We start from the raw sequence: 6,281 nt of genomic DNA on the forward strand, positions 1-6,281 counted from the left end.
ACCCACATAACCGCAACCACTGCAAAAATACTCCGCGAAAACCTCCTCTACCACCGGCGTCGTCCGCCATTTGGTGATCAGTAGGGTCCTTCTCAGTCAGCCATCTATGCTGACTGAGAAGGACGCTATTCTTTCATCTCATATCTTTTTTAAATAAGCCAGTTTGAGCCTTTTCCTAAACCATCTCATACCAGCACATCACTTTAATTAAACACTGAGTGTTTTTAATACTTTCACTCCATTTATTGAAATATACGTTCTTTTTATGTCTGTTGGGGCACATAAGATTTTAAAATGTGGATTATTTCTGTAAATAAATCCTCCCTCCCTCTCTCTCAACAAATAGTTTTTGAATGGTATCTGTTTATTTCTAGCTCTCTACATTTTCTTTTTCAATTTCTTTGAGCAACAATGCAAGCAAGATTTACATTGAGATGTTAAGACATTTTGGTAGAGCTCAGACTTAGTAGGTAGAAGTTCAGTAACTTATATTACAATACTCATGTCACATAACATATAAGGATTTTGCTCAATGGAGGCTTTTCAAATCAAAGCACATTTTTTAAAGCAGTTGTACAGAAAGAAGAAGGAAGTGCAGGAAGTAGATCCCGGCTAGCTTTGTACACTACTGCAAGAGTTTTAAATTTGATTAAATACTTGTAAGGTGAACTTTTCCGGTTTGTAGAATTTAAGCAGGAATGAACGATAAAGGATTAGTGTGGTTATGATAATCAGCCTGATTATCATTCATGGTTATGAATGCTCTTTTCTGCAGCCTGTATAGTGTTATGAGAGTTGTCCTTTAGGTGTGACCCCTTACTTCTACACATAAACTCAGATATGGTAAAATCAGTGAACAAAGACAGTGTAATGCTTTTAGAAAATGTTTTGCTTTTCTTAGAGTTGCAATACATAGTTTAGCCTGAACAGGTTTAATCTGAGCCTTACAGTAGGTCCTGTAGTCAATGATCGCACATACGAATTTTAATTTATTTACTCATTCTACCTCTATCCAATCTATTTTCACTTTCACATGTATATCTCCTATATCATTTCAATATGACATGAACTTAGTTTTCTCCAGATTCTACAGTCATTTATCATAAGGTTTAAATAATGAGCCAAATAATTATTATAGGAAGTCAATTAAGAAGTTAGAAACCAGATCATTAACAGATCATAATCATTTTAGATATTCTTTTACTGTTTGGTTTAAGTAAGACTCCCTTTGTTTAGTGTGGAGGAGGAGTAAGTGAAAAAGACATGGTTACATTAGGAATCATATTTATATTAGCGTATGACGGTCTTTGACTGTAACGTGGAGCAAGCAGGCTCGAATCCTGGTTGCGTCAGGGAGGGCATCCAGTTTAAATACTTTGACAAGTCGGTGAGAGAGTCGTAAACTTTCTGCAGTAACCTCTGAATATGGAAGCAGCCCAGAAAGAAGAACAATCATGTGATATCTGCCCTTTAAGTCATTTTACAAAAACTTTGCATCAGTTCTGTTACAGTATTTACATCTATCTTTTTCTAAGTTATCCACATTTACTCTGATTACATTTTATATTATTTAAAGTACTATTTATGTATTTTGATCATCAAAATTAATTATATCTTAATATTAAAAATAGACCACTAGCAACAGATATCTTAAATGAACAATTAAACCTTTTGCCATTTTATATATATAAACCTCACTTTGATGAAGGAACCAGCTGAATAATGATAGTAATAAGGGTTAACAAAAAACAAAAAAATTATATATATATATATATACAGTATATATATATATATATATATATATATATATATTTTATTTTTTTTATTATTTTTTTTTTGCCAACTCATTTTTGAAGAACTGACAAACAATTTTTTCTCTCCTTCTATCCTTTCATATTATATTGCCTTTGAAGTGTTTGGAAGGATGATGGGTTCCTCACAATAGCAACCCACTGCTCCCCAAAGGGATGGGTTAAATGCAAAAATAAATTTCTATAATGTGAGATCAATAAAGTTCTGTCATCTTAAAGGTGTTTATCTGAACAGGGAATGTCGTTTCTTCTTCTCTGTTTGCCTGCATCTTAGGATCATACCTGCCACCAGTTCACTGTGCTGTTTTAAAATGAGGCTTGGACTTAGTATATAAACTAAGAAAAGTACTAAACAAAAGCATAGAAATAAGATAATAAATTGTATGCATTTTCAGACCCTTACTACTTAAAATCAGTGAATCCACCGTCTGTATACAGATGAGTAATAATTGAAGTGCAAATGTGAGTGGATTTATCATCCAATACAATAAATAAAATATAAAGCAACCTATACAAACAATTAAATATGGAAGAGAAACTATTTGTCAGCTGCTTTAGTGAAGCTGCTTTGCAATGCTCATTGCATCCAGCAGAGGGCAGACATGTAACATTTACCCTCAAATGCAAACTGGATTTCTTCTTTAATGTCAATTTTGTGCTGTTTGTTAAAGGACTACATTTCAACACGCAAGTCAGGCTTAGTTGAAGCATAAGTCATCTTAATGAGCATGTGATTGCTGAACACAGATGTGAAATTTCAGCAGGACTTGTATACCACAGGACTGCACCACAGCAAGAAAAAATAAAACCAGATAGCAATTGAAAAAAAAAGTTTTTTTCTTTCTGTCTTTCATTCCACAGATTAGCAATTTTCTCTCTTTATGGTAGAATTGGAGTTAAGGGACACCTGAATATAAAGGAGATGTGAAAACAAAGATCCGCTTAGTGAAATAAAATGAGCAGAAGGAATAGCAAACTTATATGGCAAATAATGCAAGGAAAATGCAGGAAAGTAACTGACCCCCTTAGGTGAAAATGGGAACCCAGAGGCCTAATGTACAAGAGAGATTATAGTTTCCATACTGAAAGTTTCCAGTAGGCAGATATTTTGAAATTTTGAAAAGAATTTAGATGCATGTACCCATGCATACACATCTAGCTGCACACCTTTCCCTCATGCATCCTAATTTGCGTGGAATTGAGAGCAGCTGTAAGTCTTACTTGGACTGTTCTGTTCCTGCCAACAAACAAATATGCAAAGTAGTAAAAATAACAGGAAGGCTCCCACCATATCTACACATAACCATGTCTGCGACATCCAGTAAGGCAAATAATAAAATAAAGGAGATTCAGTGATTGTGAAATACAGCTTTTAACATGGTGGTATAGTTAACCAAATTCTGTTAACGTCACAGTCTCTGAATTCTGATCCTTGGCCAAAAAAAATTATATATACATTTATATAAATATTTCTATATATCTGTTCTAAATGAAATTTCTTTTTGTTAACACTTGTGTATAAAAATGGCAAAATAAATCTGTCTAAGTCTATATATATTATAGTTAGTGATATAACAATATCACTAACTCAATGTTTTTAGAAACAGAAGGAAATGCAGCTGTGAAGAAGCCTTAATGTGAAGCTGAGGAAAAATGACCAAAAATAACCACAAGAGAAAGATCTAAACAGGACACAATGAGATCCTGCTAAATGTTTAATAATAAACCTAACATAGGAATGTTAGGCATTGCACAAACAACAGGCATGACAGGTTTAATGGAAGAGTAAACCAAAACCGAGCACTATAAGTGAAAAAAACTATTAAAAAAATTAAGTCTATGTCACACTACTTAGTGCTTATACCTAAACCTTAACAAACCCTGCACAAATGTCACCTAACATCGTGCATTTCTAAGTTTTTCTAAACCTAAAAGCTGTGAACATATCTATATTTTATAATTTATTAGCTTTACTTTTCGTCGCCAATTAACCTTTGCACTCATTCATTCCTTTTTTGTGTTTTTAACACATTTCTTCAATTATTTATTGTTTTTTTTCTCTGCACAAACAGACCAAAAGTGTCAGACTGTCTGCACTGTACAAGCAAACAGACTTTCAGTCCTGCAGTCTTGTTGTTCAGTTTTTCTTTCGTATCTTTTTTTTTTATTCCTCCCCTATTATTTGGAGCCTGGATTACAGGTTTTCAGTGTATCTGACATAATGAGAGTTCCAGACTAATACCACCCTTCTCCATCCTAATAGTGCTGCCAAGCTGCCAGCAGGGCATCTGAGTAGGGGGGATCTGGCATTAAGTGTATCCATGAAACAACGCGTCGCTGGTTTGTTTTGAAAGCCCCTCCTCTATGACAGAGTGTCCTGTCATCCTCCTCCAAAAGCCCCTCATTAGAAAATCTGCAGAGCAGACAAAGCTGCTTGAGACAGCAAAATGGTGGCTGCCCACACAGATCTAAATAAGCAGTAAAGAGAATCCAGGTCTTAGATTAGGTTTTTGGATCCTGTCCTCCTATAACTTGTTCCTTCAGTCGCCATCCTTAGAAACCTGTTTGGCTTAAGCAGCACTGGAAAGAGGAGGATGCTGTAAATGTGTCCAGACTCCCACATGCTGCCATGGTGAGTCTGAATCACAGAGATAACTAAATAAACTGAAGTAACACAGACAGACAAGGAAGCAGAAGTGGATAAAAAGAAAGAGACAAACTCAAACTGTGATTCGACAATTTTATTTAGTTTTATGTTAACAGGTCTACATTGTCTCTGATTAACAAACTGGGTTCATTGTGATCAACTCATCACCTGACGTCATCCCAAGTTGCTCCTGCAGTAGCTGATAAAATGACAGTAAGCCGCTTAACCTTTTTATTTATTTATTTATTTCCCTGTGGATGAGCTTCCATGGTAACCAGAAAGGTCTTGTTTAAAGATGGCTGCCCTACTCATCTCTACACCTGCATCAACTTATCACGAGTTGAAAAGCAATCAGACTTTAAAACAACCCGTGTCTTTTTTTTTTTTTTTTTTTGAGAATGAAAACTTACTTTAAAAGAAGATTACTTTGCCTCAATTTATCATTTTAAATATAAATACTTTCTCTTGTTAATAACATAAATATTCTCTTAAATCTTGGTTAAGGCATCAGTGTTACAGAATAAGGGTGCAAACACTGTCCTTTATAGCAAACCTTATTACGTGTTTTCTTTACATGCAACATATTTCTTTATTCTGGTAACTAAAATGTTTGAAGATAAACATTAATTTCCTTTAGATTTTTTTTTCTGTCTATTGCATAAGTGTCTACATATATTGAAGTTTTTATTTTGTATTATATGATTGTGTATCTACATTTGTTTCATCTTTCTATTACTTTGCTGTTCATCCATTATCACCAAGGGGACACTATTCTATTATATGATCTTTATTAAATAAAATATAAACATACAAAGAGTTTATGTTTCTGATTTGGTTTTATTTTTATTTCAATGTGCTCTTCTATCCTCAACTTGCATTTGTTTTCTGTAAATTATTCTTTTATTTATTCAAGCTAAATGTATGTTTTCTTGACTGTGTGTAGCAGCTCATCACCTAAACAAATCCCTCTTTTTTGTAAAAACCCTACTTAGCAATACTTTGATTCTGATGTCACTTTTCCTTTTAAGTATAATATATATAACCATTTCTAATTACATTTGTTGGAATCTAACAATACAGCTGGAAAAAAAAAAGAAAAGAAAAAAACTGCACTTGAAAACAAAAATATCCACCATCTATCTTTTGATGATTTTTTTTTTAGGTGGAGAGGTAAGGTACTTCTGCGCTGTAATGGAATAAACGTCTTAGTTTTAACTTTTGTCTTTCTCAAGCTTAAATAACTTTGTACAGGACACATAGGGTGGAACAGAAAAACTCTGTAACACACTGTTACTTCATGGCATACATTGATCTATTCTATCAAATCATTTCTTATATCGGTTGGTCCCATCCACATAACCAATATTTTAGTTTATTTTTTTGTGCATGTTTTCAAAGATTGTTTTTTTTTTTTTTTTGCTATTAAATGCAAAGTATACACCCTCTGATTCTTCTCTACTAAAGAAGGAGAAGAGCTTAATTTGACCCTTTCAGCTTGCATGTTTTCTCTTGAAATTTTTTGCACAGTTAATTTAGGTAAATATTTTGGACTGCTATTACAAGAGTTTTACATATATTATACAGTTTTATAATATTTTTTATATTTGGTCGATAAAATTGCTTGAATATTAAATAAAAATATCAACAACTGTCTGTTAAATACGTATCTGGGATATTAGTGAGAGTTAATGGAGTGTCAATAGAATGCTGAACATTATTTCAATACATCCTGTTGTTATATGGACAATCAACCTACAAAATTTAAACTATTTCCTATGTGCTTTTACAAACTATTTCATCTTGATTTTTTTTTTTTTTTTTTT

This window comes from Cyprinodon variegatus, unplaced genomic scaffold, assembly GCF_000732505.1.
Source record: "Cyprinodon variegatus isolate N-32 unplaced genomic scaffold, C_variegatus-1.0 Scaffold268, whole genome shotgun sequence".
NCBI classification, from domain to species: domain Eukaryota; kingdom Metazoa; phylum Chordata; class Actinopteri; order Cyprinodontiformes; family Cyprinodontidae; genus Cyprinodon; species Cyprinodon variegatus.